Below are 17,323 nucleotides of genomic sequence, written 5' to 3'. Positions count from 1 at the left end.
TCAACAAATCAAACAGGGCTGTTCGATATAACGATATATATCGGATGAAGATGTGAAAACGTCTATCGTTTCAAATTACACCATCGTTGTTTCGTGGTGTCCCAAAAATCAACTGTTACGGCAATATTTTTTCATCGTTTTGATGGTACTGTAGTGGCTATATTCATTTCTTAAAGTTCTCTCTTTCTCTTATGTTTAAAATAACTACACTACGAATGGACAAGCGACTGTTTTTACACATTGTCATAAGTAACGACAACGGTAAACCCAGCGTGTGGCTCCACCGTCCGCTTGTTTATTTTCCACATAAACCTTTCACAATAGAGCTGAAGATCCTGTTGAGATTTTTCAAAATAAACTGAAATGATGAGAAACAGAAAGACAACTCAAAACAAAATAAACCTTAGACTCAAACGTTAGAACAGGCTTTTCCCAGAAGCACGCCGTGTAATAAATACTCAAAGAAAATGGCGGACGTTACAACTTTTAAAAATGTATAGAGCATAGGAGCTACAGTGGTTCCATTCCACTGTTGTGGATGGCATTTGGTGACATCAGTCTGCCTTTTGCTATGGAGATCTGCTGTGAGCTTAAGGGTCACTATAAGTAGAACCAGCAACAGCAGGTGGAAATCTAATACATGTGCAGTGCGCAAACTGAGGCTGCAAGCCAGAATAAGGAGTGGAGCAGTCCAAGAAGGCGGTGTTGCAGTTTTCCCAAAGGATGACAGGCTCACTGCAGAAGCAGCTGATTGCACCGCTCTGTTATTTCTAACAATGCCCTGTTATTTATTTGCTGTAATGGGCAATATTTTACACCTTTGCCAATGGCACAGTCGTAATGCATACCTCTAATGCACCACAGCTGCGCACCTTTAATATTTTATGTTCAGAGCAGTCATGAATATTTGTCACACTGCATTTTTGCAACACCCTTTTGATGAACTATAGAAAGAAAATGTTCCACAACAATTAAGACTGACGCAAATACTGTTGCTTTGTACATTTTTTTTAAAAATATTTTGAAACTGCTGCATCTGTTAAAACTCTGGGGAAAAAAAAGCTCTGGAGAAAAAAAAAAAAAAAAAAAGCTTTCTTTATATTATCTGGCAGGTGTACTGACAGCTGATGGCTGTGGGATGAGTAGACAAGGAACCATGAAACAATAGAAGACAGATGCAAATTTATGTTTCTTCTTTCTCTCTACTTTATGTGTGATCGTGTCCACGCTTTCCACAAGCCAAACACACCAAGAGCAGCCTTGCTGGAGCTCAGCTTTTGATCGTCAATGTCTGTCCTTTGGCTAAACGGGCTTTGATTGGGCGGGGGGGGGGGGGGGGGGGGGTGTGAGTTGTTTATGTTGCTCAAGAGGCAAATTTAATTTAATATGGGCAGTTGTCAGCACACTAGCATGCAGAAGCCAGGCAACATCCCCTACATTAGTGGTTGTGGAGCAGAGAGTGAGGGGAGGGGGTGTGCAGAGAGGGCACTGAAACTGGATTTTGTTCCATTATGCATAATAACAATAGCCAGAGACCCGTGGTGTATTGCGGTAAGCTGCCTAGACTGTGGCCAAAATGATTCGGCCACAAGGAAAATTTTTGGTGCCTGCTGGGCCAAACCTTAAAAACTCTGCATGACCATCCATAATTTCTCTTCTGAGAAGAGAGAGTTCACTCCTAGCTGAAGAGTTCCAGCATGGTTCAGTTTTATTACCATTTGAAAAGGGAGAAGATGAGTGCAATAGCAGGGGGCACACAGACCAGTATGCTGAAAGAAAGGCTGAAGGGGTGCATGGCAAGGGAAGAGCGGGTGACTTGTTGAACTTGGCACATGGATGAGCTTCATCCATCAACGGGGCAGCGAGCTACTCCCTATTCAGGTTTTGCCCTTGAGACAACACCGGCATGGTTGGAGTTGGTATTATGCAGTTGGAAAGCATATCCAAAGCTTGTGCAGAGAACTGAGAAGACTGTAACAACCTCGGGGAGAAAAAAAAATCCTCCCACTGTGCTCTACTTGTAAAAATAAACTCCCATGCTGCACTTTTACATATTCTACCCAAGCTTAGAAGGAGACAAAACACCAATAATGCTGGAATTTCAATCTACTCCTTTATGATATTATGTATGTTTTCTGAATTATGCATGTGACCTCTGAGTAGAAATCAAGTGATGAGTAATTTATGAGATTATGGGGTGGTAGAGTATCAGCAGTGTAAAAACTGGTAACAGAGCTTAAACAAATTGAATATACACTATACAAGCCATCATCTAGTTTCAGTACAGTAAAAACAGTTGTTTAAGGAAGTATATAAATCTGCAGTCCGGCTCCAAGTTGTGGAAATAAAATTATGGTAAATTTCCAAATCTTTCTTCTGAGACTCAAAATTACAGCAAGGCTGTGCATTGAAGTTGTTTTTTCAAGCTTGTGTGAAGCACAATGACCACAAGAATACACTTAAGAAGAAATGCAGCCCGCCCAAGCTTACAGAATGGAAAAATAAAAAGGTTCACTCCCTTGTGTCCCTCTACCTGGGTTGTTTTCTCAAGAACAGGTTTTTTCCACCTGGGGGCAGGTGCTAACAGCCAGGCAGGTAAGTAATGACACCTGTTTCCACCTGCTGGGTCGCAGTTGCTCTTTGCCAGCAGTTGCCTCACTTCTCCCTTTTTAGCACAGTCCCACGTCCATTTGGAAGCGGATGGAGCTCTACACACACACGCACAAACACGCACTTGCATGCAATCACACACCCACGAGCCTGCAAATTTAGCCAAGTTATTTCATGGAACACTGAAGCACAAGCAGTGAGCACAGAAGGTAGACTATATGCTGCACAATGGCTGGTGAAAACAGTTGGTTGGTCTACAGCGGCGAACATTTCCAGAGCCTTTGGGTTACTACTACGGATTGATTATCACTATGTTCACATTTAGTGACTCATCTCAGAGCCAGAAATACATTTGTTTCCTAAAAATGGAAGAAAAGGCTTCTGAAATAACAATTCAACCACAAAGAATGCCAGACTTAACAGTTTCTCGAAGCAATGAGTCATGCTTCGTCAAATGTAAATAACCCAAGAAATATTGAGCAAAAAGCTTTCTGCAGATACAGAAGTTTCCAAGTTATCATTTATTTCTGAGACATATCACAAGTACTTCTGATCTGTTTTTCAAAATCTTTTTAAATACACATGTTAGACCTTTATACAATTCACTGATTTTGGACTTCATACATTATTCTGCAAACTGGACGTGTACTCCAAAAAAAGGAACAGGGAACCTTTATAGTGGGCCTATTTTCTCACATATATATATATGATAGTTGTTTATATTAAACGTAACGAGTTTCAAAGACGTAGAGATCCTGCTGAAGACTTGGAAGTCAATGCACATCAGTCTGTTTTGCTTGCTGAATTGCTCCAATAATACATTTGTTTAGAATAAAATGGTGTTACAGAGTGCCTCAGCAACCCCTCTTTTTTTTTTTTTTTTTTTTTTTTTAAATAATGTAGTCAGAGTATGTGCAAGTTATTCTTGCTATTCAAAAGCTCAAGACTGTTCCAATTATTTTGTGTTTCTGGCAGTTTTTTGGCTCAGTAAAATATGTGAACTGGGTCAGCACAATGTCAGTGAGAACAGGCAGGATTAATATGGTCATCTCAGACCATTTCTGGCTGCGAGTCCAGAAGCTACACCTACTGCTCAAGTATTCTGTCTGTGACATCCAATCAGAGGGAAGTTGTCTTAAAGGGAGGGGGATGGAAGTGAGAATGATGTGTTTAGAGCAGTGAAAGAGCTGCACCACAGCAAAGTATGAAATAGATTTTTATTTATTTTTCTTTCTATACATCTATATCTCTATATCTATATATATATTTTAGGAGTCACAAAATCAATACATGAGCATAACAGTTCTCCTTACAGAAACCTTAAAACAGTTAAAAGCTCCAAATTGCATCATGGTCTCAATCCACTCATACACGATGCTTTAAGAACTGGTTTGTAACTGATAAGTAATAGGTTTGCTAGTTGATGCAAACACTGCTTGAGGACAAGTAAATGACTCCTGACATCCTGAGCTCCAAGTGCTGATGCCTTCATCTGAAGGGCACAAACAATCTGGTGTTCTTTAGCGCCTTGTGTTGACAGGAGGCTGGGAGCCAAGAGCTGGACACCTCAGCAAAAGCATGCTTGACGAGACAGGGTGAGTGTAATAGATTTGAAGTTCTCCTCTTGGAGCTGGAGAGTGTTAAATCACCATGGACATTGAGATGGTGGTTTGGAGGGTTTGGGCAGCATTTGGTTTAAAATACTTTTTTTTTTTTAAGTTTAAGGGTTTTAGCTTCACCGCTATGACTCTCACCGTTATGAAAAACCTCCAACTGCACAGTCTCTGATCATCCTCTTCCCCCCCCCCGTATTCTTACCCAAGCTCAGTAAAGCAATCATCACAGCCCCGCAGTGCAAGAGCGTCTTAGCTATGGCAGATAAAGGCTGGGAGATTGTCAGTAATGACGGGTCCACCAGTGCTGAAACTTCCCATAGCTGCTTGTTTCAGCAGTAATTAAGATGGGGGAAATGGTGCACCGTGACTGGCTCTAAAAAGCTTACCAAGCCTTTTGCTTGTGATGCCGTGTCAACTTTTCTACGGTAGGCAAGTCAGCCGGATGAGTAAAAAGGGGACTTAAAAGCTAAACAAAACATGTGAAACAAAGAGGTAAAAATCAGAGGCGGCAAGTTGTGTACTGAGTGATGTGGGGACTGACGAAAGGGAGGGGAAAAAGGGAAAGGGAGGCCCTAGAGTGATGAATAGGGATGAGATTAGATCATTGATGCTCAGTATTCTCCAATCACAGAAGTTGAAGAGTGAAATGATAACAAAGGTGAAAAGAAATACAAGAAAGAGGACAGGCCGATGGGCTCTAAGAGGCAGGCGGAGTGATTGAAAATAACCGCAAACAGGAAGAAAGGACTGACAAATAACTGTGTGTGTGTGTGTGTGTGTGTGTGTGTGTGTGTGTGTGTGTGTGTGTGTGTGTGTGTGTGTGTGTGTGTGTGTGTGAGTGAGAGAGAAATGGTTCAGCTGTACCACAATGAAAAGAGAATTCTATCATCTTTTCTTCCCAGTGCCACTTTCTCTGAAGCTGGCCCTCAGTAATCACCTTCCTCACCCTCTCAACTGCTTCATCCTCGCCTTCTGTTCTTATCCCACCCGCCCACTCTCATCCCCTGATCTTTGAGGTACACAGGTGCTTATGAGGAGAGCGCTTAACCCCCCTCTCCATGGATCAGCCCTGCAGACGGTGTGTGCTGATGTGTGGAGAAATTCAGGAAGCGAACGGGAGCTGTAGAAAGAGTGTTCTGCTGCTTACGCCCACAAATGGGCAGAAATTGGATACTAAGTGCAGGAGTCAAGCCCGCCGAGAAGGGATGAATGAAAATGAACTTATTTCAAACACCCACACATATGTAAAGATATGGGACGGCCAATATTATTAAAAACGGTAGGTGTTGAGGTGTTCTGGAACAGAGGGGGATGCCAATATCTTAAGCTGACTACCACAGACATTCATCAGTCATGATCAGTCTCATGGTAACGATGGCTGAAAGTAGCTTAACTCAAATCACAGTGGTGCAGAGAAAAATGGCATTCAGGTAAATGTCTTTTTTATAAGATAAGAAATGAAAAAAAACTAAGTCATTCATATTCATTGGTTCTCATAGATATAAACACTTTTATTGAGGAAGAATACCCAAGAGGCTCAGAATGTATTTTTATGCAAGTAAATCACATTTGCATACTTTACAGTTGCACTGCTGAACCCCGGGATATGGAAAAAACAATTTACAAGCTGGGGTGCATGAGTTATCGTGATGAAACATTGAGTTGATTAGTTGCTCACAGAGTGTGGTGATGTAGCCAAAAAAATATTACCTCAATTTGATATACATGAGCAAGACAATAATAAAAAACAAATAAATCACAACCATCTGTAGGGCTGGCATTGTTATACATACGAGTAATTATGGGTTAACTCATGTAGCTATGGACTTCGATACTTAATATTTCAGCCTCAAAACAGTAACAACACAAATGGAAGAGGAATGTACTCCATACAAACTAATTCATCTGCTCCTTTGTTTTGTTACATTCTGTTGTTGTTATATGTTAAACACCCGAGTAAAAGTCATAGTTCTCAGATAAGTTAGAGGTTCTCATTTCCAAAAGTCTCAAACAGCTACTCTAAACATTTGAATAAATAATCTAAAATGACTGGAGGTTTAACAAATAATGAAAATAATTGTTAGTGTAGCACACAGAGGTCCCAACCGTGTCCTTTTTGCCACTGAGCTGTTGTTAATGTGTTGATATGCCCAAAAAAAAGAAAAATGGCAAATTGCTATTACTCTAATACAACAATCAGCAAACAAACTGATTACTTAAAAGTAAAGGGCATCAATTTAACCATCTTAATTTGTCAGCGACCAGCACTTCAATAAACAAGCTCCATCAAACTGAAGCTGAGCACATTTGCATTCCAGCAAACAGCTTGCAATTACCCGTTTAGATGGCATGCGATGGCAATTAATATACCAATCTTCCTTAATGCCCCACCTAGGGAATTTGTAAACATCAATTTAAGAAATATGAGAGGCTCTCGGATAAAGTGCCTCCTGCTCTGCAGCAGTTACGGCATGCTCTTCGCAGTAAAAAATATAATAATCTCATTGGAAGTTGAAAAGTTACATCTCCAAATCAAACAACTCTGCCCATCATTAACCCAGAAGACAACATAGCTGGTTATGTTTTGACCCTTTGAGTTAGTCTGTCCTCAGGGCATCAGTTTTAAACACTTTGGCAGCTGTGTAACAAAATGTCAATGCAAGCATGCTGAAACATGTTAGTCACAAAGCTTCACAGCATGTAGTTGCAATCAAAATGCAGGTCAAGTTTGGAAGGTTGGTGTGGTTTGACCCACACAATAAAGGAGCCAGAAAGCAGGGAATCCACAGACCTCCTGGACAATACTCACTCTGTTACATGACTGTTTGCACTTTTGATGTTAACTAGGCGTGTAATAGTTTGTTACGCCTCCATATGATACATCTTTGACATTGTTTTAACCTTTATAATGTGGCTTGAATAAGAAGTTCACCTGGCCCAAGTGCATCTCTTGGAAGCAAATTATAAAATCACTTCATTTACTGTACCTGCAGGGTGGATGCCAATAAAACCTAAAGCTGTGTACTTGACATCCATGTGATCCCTCTCCATTTAATAATAATAATAATAATAATAATAATAATTTTTTTCTTTAACATAGAAGTACACATAAACTCAGATTGTTAAACTTTCCTGTAAGCACCAACCTTTGTTTCAAAGCCATCGGCCAGTGCTATCTGAGCTCAATATGCCAAAATTAAACCATTTAAACCTTAAAGCATATAAGAAAAAAACAAAAACACATTAAACTTTTCTGCTACGGTTCAGACCAAAGTAAGCAGATTGCAGGTCTTCTGCACCATGAGCATATTGATAGCATCTAAAATCCATTTAAAGTAAGCGGTACTAATGACATAAAATGAACGCAATGAAACTCCATAACAGCAGTTACTAAGGAAACCATGGTTAATTACATAATCCTCCTAGTTGAGCTAAAACTAACCAACCTTCATGAAGGGTTACCCCAGGGTGAAGCTTAGAAAAGCTTATTGACATCTCGCACCCGCTTGGTTAAAGGGGTGTGAATTAGATCTGACTGACGCAATATATATTGACTGCACACTTCCCTGAACACCAAAACAGGGAATCATGTAAAATTCTAACCCTGTGCCTCCTCCTCCCCAAGAGTCCACTTAAAGTAATTACCATGTTGATGGTGAATAGGGAGTACCAATAAACTTGCAATCCTGGTTCCTTGTAGTCAAGACCTTAAATAAAATAAGTTATTAAAGCCATGAAAATATTTTTTTAAAAGCTATATTTAAAAAGCCAGACAAAATCCAAATAAAGAAGGATACACAATGGCCTAAAGGGTTTGAGTAGCTTAAAGAAAGACGAAATACAGTGTGACCATTGACCATTTTTTTCTTGGGTTGTTTTTAGCCAATATTTTCTTAAATTAAAGGACAGCTGGGATCAGCAGTCTACTGAAATACCAAGTAAGTCTGTAAGAAAGAAAAAAAAAAAAGAAAAAAAAAAAGGGATTTACAAGCCATTTTGAGTAATTTCTATCAAGACTTATGTAAAACTACTTAAAACTGATTTCTGACATTGGCAAATAAGAATTGGAATTATTTTAAAAGTATATCCTTGAAGTGTGTCTTTCATTTTTCTCAATTTCATTATATTAATCTATTCCAAGTAGTAAAAAAGCATTTTTAAACACAAACTGAGACATTATGGCTTCAAGGATGCAAAGAGCTTTGTTGCCACGAGATGTGTGTCGCAACACACATGCAAACTCACATGCAAATTAAGTTCCCGTCTGACTTTTCAGAGTGAACATGCGTAGTGCTTGTCAACACATGACAAAGCCAACTACACACTACTACACAAAATTTCAATAGCAGACATTTTTCTTCATCTGGAATGATCTCACTCTAATCTCTCTGTCATCTGAGAATTTAACAAAGGATCAGCATTCAAAGGCATTTCCAGCAAATTAGACAATTTGCCAGCAGAATAAAGAGTAATGGACAAAAAAAAAAAAAAAACTGGCACAAAACATCAGTGCTGAAGCTCTAACAAAGACTAGTCTAATGACAGAACCAAAATCTTGAGCACCTGTGAGTCCAACTGGGCAATGCTAAATTGATGACAACCTGATAAGACTCGGCCAACATAAAAGGAACGCGTAGAGAAAAGAGTTCAAAATCTATTGATCTTTCAAAGTAAACACACTTTCTAAAATAATAGGGAAAAAAATACCACTTCCCTTTTCGTTGTGCATTTTGGCAGTAGTTCTTACAAAAGTTAAAAAAAAACCTAACATGATTGATTTTCTAAAGAGGTAAAAGCATACATAAGCTTTTAGTGTTTTTATCACGAATCTTGCATCATTTGTGTGCCTATTATTACTTTGCATGTTGGTGCCCCACATTGTTGCATAAGGGTATTGTTTTTTCTTTTTATATAGAAATCATAATCCAAAAAAGCCACCACCTCTAAGGTCTTGTCTTTACGATCAACAAAGTCTCTCCTTTGAGACCACAAATTCTTCAGTGTCACCTCATAAACAGCCAAAGAAATAGCTGAGGTGAACCCCTTGCAGTCTTTGCTTGCGGTGGACCCAATTTTCTCCCACCTCCTCTAGTCCCTGTATCCTTGTAACTTTGAAGTCCAGCCAGCTTTGAAAAAGGCTGCAATGTCCCTGCCATGACCAGGCAGAGGATTAGCCAAGCCCTGCAGGACCGAGTGGAAAGAGGACGAAAGAGGGCTGGAGGAGGAGAAACGCCATTTTCCACAACGGTTGTATATGTGCAAGCAGCTCTCCCTCCAGCCAGAGCCGTGGGGGATTAGCAAGCTACTAAGGAAGCAGAAAACAGACCTCCAAGCCCCCTTTTTCATGACTTCCACAGAAACCAATTTACAGCAGAGAACTGGGGGAGGCCGCTAATTCTCCCCATAACCGCCTCCTGCTTCAACTCAAAATCCTTGTTGTGTCACTCACAAAAATCTGCTTTTGTGAAACTGCAAACATTTTCAGAATACCAAACTCAAGGAAGCACGCATCTACAAAGGATTCAATTATTGATATGGGAACTTCATTGACTCAAAAGTAACATTTCAATGTTCACAGAGCAGGGGAAAATAAGCAGTTAAGCTCCTAATCTCACCATCACACTTGATACGATCGGTCACGGTCACCCTGGAAAGTTTGTTTTCCCATTGTGAGGCAAAACAAAAGAGATTACTCATCTTTTATCCATATTAAGTGGTAATATTTGTCTGCACTTTGAGCTTGTACATTTGCAAGTTGTGCATTCATTGTATCACAAACAAAATGCATTAAAAGCAGACCGTATTGTGCAGTGTGCTAAGTACGTGTCTAAATGTGTCACAGTGAGCTAATGACAAAAGCGTGCATTTCAGAGGAACTTAGCAAAGAGGTCAGGACATTTCCTCTACGAGCGGAGGAATTCAAAAAGACTATCAAGCATTCACCAGTTACGGTACAACAACAAACACATTACCAGCACCTCATCGAACTTAGTAAATCTACAGGATCTCAGGATATAATACAGCAGCAAGTAACAGCAGCATAGCTTAAAAGAAGCAACAATGAGCCTTGGTTTAAAAGAAAAGGCAGATCCATATACTGCTGCTTTCCCATCAGCGCTTTTCAAGTAATGGGGTCTTTTGTCTTATCTGTGACTGAAAGGAGCTTGAGGACTTTGGCCTTCATCCCTTTGTTGTTACAGAGTCTCTTGTGGAAATGGCGGATTGGCCCATAGGCGTGGGTGTGTGAGGAAGAGTTAGGCGGCCATGCAAGCACATCAGACTTGAGCGGTCTTAATAAAGCTTCCCTCTATCCACCCCTGAGATCTCCTCACCCCAATTATTCGCCTGACACCTCTACCCTCCTCCATCTCCTCTTATTTCTCACAGCAACCCCCCCACCCTCAGCTCACCATCCAGTTCCCAGCTCTGATCAAGGCTGTCCCTTTGCTGTGCTCAAAGCCCCAGAGGCCTGTACAATATCGGGCTGCTGGTGGCGTTTGCTTCACAGTCTGCTGCTTGAATTGCATCAGGAGTGTGTCTCTTCTAGTATTGACATAAAATCACTACTGTTCAGCCAGCAACAGTGGAAAGTTCACTCCAAATTTAAAATAAAGTTCCACGATCCAGAGAGAATCAAGAAGACATGACCAAATAAGATATTCTCACAGAAACCTTTAAACACTGGGTTTAAGAATGTGCATGCTGACACCTGATACTTCCCAGTGTTTAGAGAGCCCAACATTGTACAGTGAAGCAAAGATGAACAAGACTCTTAACTTATGTTTACATTCAGTTTCTTTGTCTATTATTAACTGGCATGAATAACAGTAAACGTAAACTATGGAAAATAGCATACATAAGTCCATCATGCATCTGTATTCACACATACAATGCAGTTCAGTACTTTTCTAGACATTTTCTGATGCTGGTGCAAACATCCAAAACAGTTTGCTGGAACATTAAATACATTAAATGGTCTTTATGCAGAGAGTTGCATAGTACAAAGTCTGTGTGTTGTACGATTTGCACTAATGCAGGAACAGCATGGTTAATAGTTCAGCAAATTCACAGCCAGCTAGTGGTTACCTCCTGCAGACTCTGCCGAGGCAGCACCCTTGCCTGACAAAAACTCCTGCTGTGGGTCCTGAAGTGCAAAAGGGCAATTGTGCACAGTGTGCTGACCTTTTTCTTCCAAAAATGTATGCAGTACATGTGTGAAAATGACTATGAACTGAAACCTGAGTAATTTTACCTACCTGCAACATCAGATCTTACTCTTAGGGTTGCTAGAAAAGTTTTTCAACGTAAAGCTGCACAACTAAGTGAGTGCCTCGTGTGTCTAATAATCCCTCAACAGTGTGAGCTAAAAAATAAACCGGATGTGCACAAAAACTTCAGCTCACCGCAAAGAAAATTAGGAGCATAAATGATGACATGCTAATAGAACAAAGAACATAACAACAAGTCTAAAAACCAAAACAGCTCATGAGAAGACCACAACAAAACACTCCCATTTCTTTGCTGTTCTGTCTGCCATTTTTGAGACATTTTATGCTTTTACCTTCAGATGCCTTCAAGGTCACAGCAGGGCTACATCTGGCCAGCCATCTGTCTCCAGCCTTCCCATGAGGCATCCTGTCATCGGCACTCCTTGGCCCTGTCCTCTACTGTCCACATTCAAGCTCACAAGGGAAATGCTTGGCCAGACACAATAGCTTTTCAGTGATGCTACAAGTTTCTGATGCATTTGTTCAGTTGTTCTCCCCATTGACTACCTGTCTACCTGACAACAGAGCTCACAGCACCAGAAAACATTGACATGGTCAACACCAGACATGTGCCAATTTGCAATTATCGAGTATCGATGAATGAAGAGACTTTGGACATTTTTCCCCCTGAGGACATTAAGTAACAGTGATGATGAGCACTCTAAATCAACATAAGGAACCAAAACTTCTTGATTTAAAGTAACCATTTCCCATCTGTCCATTCTAACAAATGCGCTGTGCAATCTGACAAACTCTACATTTTCATTTTCTGGCAATGTAGGCAAACAGTCCCATATGTCATCAAATTCAACAACTGCCATTAACAGAGCTTCATCAAATTCAAACCAGTGAGAGCAAAAACAGAAATATAGAAATCTTGACCACTCAAGCAATTTTGACAACTTGCAAACTCAAACCATGAGCTCAGTCCGTCACACTTTCTACGTATCACTGTAATATGTGGTTCTTATGCACGCTCTGACTAAATCAGTGGTTCTCTAAATTTATGAATGCCCCCTATTTCGAAAACAAAAAAAGTTCATGCTCAACACCTCACAATTTATGTGATTTGCAAGAAAAAAAATTATATTTTAATTGAATAAAGGAATACTATCAGCAAAGTCTTTACCTAAAAATAGCATATTCATTCAGTTGCTTAGCCCACCAGTTAAAAACCAGTGGACTAAATTAAGTTTGTCCTTGGATAATGCTGTATGGCAAATGTGTTAAAGCTGGTTCCTTACCTTTGATTAAATTAATTAGATAGATACAGTGCTGTATGTTCAATCACCTATTTTTAAAAAAAAGCAGCAGTAGCAGTGTTTCCATAGACCATCCATTAATTAAGTATCCTCTGTAGATGCCTCATGAAAGTAGAACTTTCACTGTCACATATATTCAGTTCAATCTAAATACTGCATTTGAAAGATCAGTGAATAGTGACTCCGTGCCTCATCAAATCAAATCTTATTTAACTTTTAATTACATTGGATCCATTTAGAAAGTCACACTTTTAGAAAGAAGCGGCAAAGCTTACCTTAACTTTTCAAACACTCTGCTGAATCCAGTGATCCACCAAACAGGTAACTAGACCAGCTTGGTACACACTCCAGCTGTCAGTGAATCTGTGAATGAAAAATAGGAGATGCCTCTTAGATCTGTGTACATCTCAGACATAATGCAGGACAGCTTACGGTGATGCTGCCTAAGCCTTGAAAAACAGTCATAGTAGTCATGTTGTATTCTCCATCACAAATCTCTAAAACTCCAAAGTATAGATAACAATGACAAGTATCCATTGCTGGGTGTCCTATTCACTTTCATCAGAAAAATGCCAGAATGTGAAATGAAAATGTGAATCAACTTGCTTTGAACTCTGAGGAAAAGACGTTGCTGGAAATGCTGTTCGCATGACAACAGGTTGCTTTTGCAATAAGTGAACAAAATCTTTTGACAAATCCAAGAGCCCAAACTTGCCAAATCTGATGATGGCATCTCAGCTCACAATCTGCTCTGGCAGTCTGCTCCCAGAAAAAACGTCTTCACCTTGCCAGTGCACAAACCTAAACAGAGCTTCATACAGCCTGATATTACCAAAAAAAAATTAAAAAATTCCATCTGAGCTGAAAGCTGAAATGTAAAATGTGAAATTCTGAGTCACTGATGCATAAAAGTTGACAAGTGATTATCTTTCTTTTAGAAGGATGTAGTTCCTGATCCTATAGCAAAAGTATTTAATTTGCTTTATCATATAGCCATAGGGAGTATGTAGAGTCTCAATTATTAAACCAGCAATAACTATTAAGCATTTTTGTGAAATACTGTGTAATATAATGACCTAGTTGGATCTCCACCTGTCCCAATATTAATTCAGACAAATGGTGATGACTGAGGTTTAGACCTTTACACCCTGCAAATTTCAAGTAGCAGAGCCCAGAAAGACTTGCAGAGGCAGCATCCTCTGGATTAGCAAACACTCCAGCTGGCAGCCACATGCTGATGATGGTTCAGTTAAGGTTAAGGCATAGCCAGCTCGCCAGCATATTTTCTTCTCTCTCAAGTTCTCACTGTTTTGACAAAAGGACCACAAGTCCCAAATGGAAAGTAGAACTGCTGTGCATCAGTAACAGCCTATACCAGCTATTGTGACACCATTGGGCGTGCGGTCATTATTTTCTTGCATCAGTGGTATGTTGACAATAAGGATCTGTGTTTGGTATTTGTTGGAACTTACAATACTGTCTGAGAAAAAACACAAAACTTCAAAAGGAAGATAAGGGCTTGTGGAAAACAAATTCCTTTGCCTGAGCTACAAAGCTATCTCTGGTGCACTTTCAAGACTTTAAATTGCCCCTAAATGCATCTAGAAGATTTCAGTACTGTGTTCTTGTGTTTTTACCAGAACTAAGGAAGATTTAAATACCATACATCAGGCCATCTGGTAGATTCGTGCAACGTGTCTAGAAATAGGGGGGCAATTGCCACAAAATATACAACTCAGTATTGTGTGGCAATTGCTACATAAATATATAAAATATCAAACATATTACCTAAGGTTGCAAACGGTTTAAATTGCATTTTCAATACTGACAAAAAAAATCAAAAAATAAGCCCTGACATTAAAGAGAAGTACTGGAGATTTTTCTTCTTAGTGTTATATTAATCTGTCCTGAGCGTGTGACGAGCATGAAAGAGAATCCCTGATCATTAGAACTTTGGACTAGTCTGGGCTCACACTCAGCTCTTAATAAAACCCATAAACTAGATCCTTCTAATAGAATAATTTCAAAACCACAACTGGGAGCTACAGCTGAAGGAGTAATCAAATTGATGCCTCATCTCTGTACTGGATGTTTACTTGTTTTCTTATTTGCTTGCTTTTGCAAATTCAAGCTTTTAGTCATTTCAGTATAAAGAATCAATTACGGTTATATCGACTCCTCCAAGCTCACGCCTGGGGAACGACTTTTCAAGTGACCAAAGTAAAGAAATGCACCACAATGAGACTGGAGATGACACTATCATTTCTCAGTTCCAATGAACAAAACACACCACATGCACATTTTTTCAGATCAATGGTGGGGAGGAGTGATTAGCAGTTCTTAATTACTATTTAATTATACTAAAAAGCACAAACTTTCAGGTTGCACGGAAAGCAAAAAGCCTCAGTGTGAACGCTCACATCTTCTCTAACTCTCAGCCTTTGGTTAATCATCCGAGTTCGCTGTAGGAATATTTATTCGCTTTTTTATTCACTTTTCATATCACTCTAGAGTGTATGATCTGGGCTGTGACAATTTGTGTGATGACTCAAAGCTGAAAGCCACTAAAATATTTAGGCCAATCACACATTGAACTTATTCTCACCTTATTTTTAAACTAATATTTTAGTTTGTTTTTTTTGTTTTTTTTGTTTTTTTTTAAATACACAAGCTCTTGTCAATAAGGCCGTTTTACAACTAATTTACAGACATTAACAACATGATCAACCAAAATCATAACAATGGGTAAGATTATTTTTTTAGTTGAACAATTGACAACATTGTTAAATGTGTTCACTTACTAGTAGTTCAGTAAAAGGACACAAGGACATGTTGTGCTGCTTCCTCAAGCAGAAACAAGCCAACTTCAAATATCAAATCCACCCTGATGGGGGAAACTCAGGTTTAAAGGGTTTCCCATCAGTACAAGGGATCATGAGGTTTTATAGTGTAGATGAGTGCCATGTTTCAGTCTTATTTGTGACCTTTCTTTTTCACTTGAGGAGATGGGAGACATTTAAATGGCATTGTCCCACTGCAGATACTCTATAAGGATGAACTTTTTAGTAATCATAATCACAGTTCTGTGCATTATTCTGCTCTCCCTGTGCTAGTCATTTTAACAGATCAAATTCAGTTTATGGTAAACAAAGTCAGTGAAAACTTTCTGAAGTTTACAGTAATTGAAGGGCTCATTTTATCATGCCTTTGATTTTGTTTATTGTTTATTCCAACTTTAGCATTGTTGCCATATTCTGGTTAGTGTTTACCAGAACATGGTTACTGAAAGGAATGATTAATTACTCGTCTGGCTGTGAAAATAAAGAAAATTGTTCAGCCTTTTAGGTGACTGTCAAGCACTTTGAACACCGCTAATTGAATGACTGATATAACGGTCAATGGCCACTTCAGTTGTGCAATTTTGAACAACTAATAAATCTATCAGAGGAACTAGGGAGTGTTGCCTCGTCCATCTTCTACCAAATGGCAAACAGACCACACTCCTGCCCTTTCCTCACTCAGCTGCCTATTAAAAGGGAAACATGTGGTCTAGTGTCTTGTTTCAGGGAAAGTGAAAACATACGCCCGCTGAGGTACACAGTTGAGCAGAGGAGTTGCGCATGTTGTGACAAAGAGTGGCTTTTCCCTTCCCTTGTACCGCATTCTCTCACTGCCAATCGCCACATGGGGTAAGGGTAAGTGGTTTGACCAGTCCCTGCAATCACTAGGCAAGGCCCCCTACCTTGATAGCCATTCAAGGAAATCAATCAGTATTCAGGTCATGAAATGGGGATGCCCCCTTAACACACAACCTCTGACCCATGCAGGGTTCTACTCCGAGAGCGTGACAGGGATTTGTGCTGCCAGTGTCTGCTGCGTGTCCGACACTAACAAAGTCCTTGTGTTGAAGGGAGGAGCGTGGCCTGACCCTGTCCACCTCTGACACAATAATTCCAGCTGAGGAGTTCAAGGTGGCCTGACCTGCAGCTGAACCGGTCTATGGAAACATGGCTACAAGCTCTAGCTGAGCCTTTTCCTCAATCCCCTAGAGTTCCATGGAGAAACAAGGGGTGTGCTCGGGTTTCGCGAGCAATGCCGTAGCGTAAATCGCCACATTTATTCCTTCATATTTTACTTAATATCTGAACAGTTGGAAAGCCTTCTTTCTGTCATGGGAAGTACATGGGGGGCAGAATTAGCATAACGTAATTACACTGGGGAACGATCCAGGCTCCAAGGAGCAAGACATAACCTGTAATTTTCCATAGTGTTCCCTGTGCAATTGACAGTCAGGCTATGATATTGGAGATAAATGTCGAAATTTGGGCTGTTAGCTTAACTGATGGTGCATTCAGTATGATAATAACCACGGTCTTGCACACAGTGAGCCTGACGAGCAGTCCTGCAATAGCTCTTCACCACTTTTCCTCCCCTCCATGGGGGTATTATCATGCTAATCTAAAAGACAAGAAAAAATACATTTCAGTGAACAATGATATATAATAATAGGAAGCAGGGATCTCTGAAACAGTGAGGAGACAAAAGAAGGTATTTTCACCCTGCTCCG

General features: G+C 39.9%; 1 protein-coding gene across 6 annotated transcripts in view; it reads right to left on the bottom strand.

Annotated features, from left to right (window-relative positions):
- The window catches only part of sema6cb (semaphorin 6Cb), a 154,707-nt gene that overhangs the window by 122,280 nt on the left and 15,104 nt on the right, over nt 1-17,323 (bottom strand). For all 6 annotated transcript variants that reach the window (XM_085423696.1, XM_085423705.1, XM_085423706.1 and 3 more), the window contains exon 2: nt 13,032-13,119. The gene's annotated coding sequence lies outside the window, so the exon portion shown is untranslated. The remainder of the gene's footprint in view (nt 1-13,031; nt 13,120-17,323) is intronic.

The sequence above is a fragment of the Rhamphochromis longiceps genome, linkage group LG11, assembly GCF_057381845.1.
Source record: "Rhamphochromis longiceps isolate RC_006_pf linkage group LG11, R_longiceps_female_GT1.1, whole genome shotgun sequence".
Classification (NCBI taxonomy): domain Eukaryota; kingdom Metazoa; phylum Chordata; class Actinopteri; order Cichliformes; family Cichlidae; genus Rhamphochromis; species Rhamphochromis longiceps.
This window is presented reverse-complemented; position numbering and strand designations above follow the sequence as displayed.